We start from the raw sequence: 573 nt of genomic DNA, 5'->3' as shown, positions 1-573 counted from the left end.
ACTCCTGAAGTCCATATGAATTTTCCCATTTTCATTTGGATTCGAAGATGTCGTTTTCTGTGCACGTTGTTCCCGTTTTCTTTTAGCTTCAAAGCCCCCAATTCCTTTATTTTGTTAATAATAAAGTCCCATACCAAATTTTATTCCACTTCATGTTGAAAATGGGGCCAAAAATCCAATGGAATGATACAAATTTTAGTTCACATAGATTCTGCATTCTTAAACACCGACGTTAAACACAAAGATGCAGTTTTAACACCGGAGGCCCAATGCAGGTATACTAATTCATTTATCCTTATAGCCAAGTACTAATATTCATTTCTTTTCTGATAGGTACTAAGTGCAAAATGCCATTATTTTTCTTAAAGTCATAAAGCTTGGTAAAGATCCTATATTTCGATGCTGAAACAGTATGCAAAGATCTTTAGGACTGAATCATGTTTTTTTTGACAGAGAAGCTACGTTCAAAAATCCTAATTATTTCTCATTTTACGGTAGAATCAGTAGTTTCCCCTTAACGCTTGGGGGGGGGGGAGATATTCCAATTTCTTTAGCACGGAAACTACATGCAAC

The sequence above is a fragment of the Penaeus monodon genome, chromosome 24 (genome assembly GCF_015228065.2).
Source record: "Penaeus monodon isolate SGIC_2016 chromosome 24, NSTDA_Pmon_1, whole genome shotgun sequence".
Taxonomy (NCBI): domain Eukaryota; kingdom Metazoa; phylum Arthropoda; class Malacostraca; order Decapoda; family Penaeidae; genus Penaeus; species Penaeus monodon.
The sequence above is the reverse complement of the archived record's forward strand: the minus strand, read 5'-3'. Positions refer to the sequence as shown.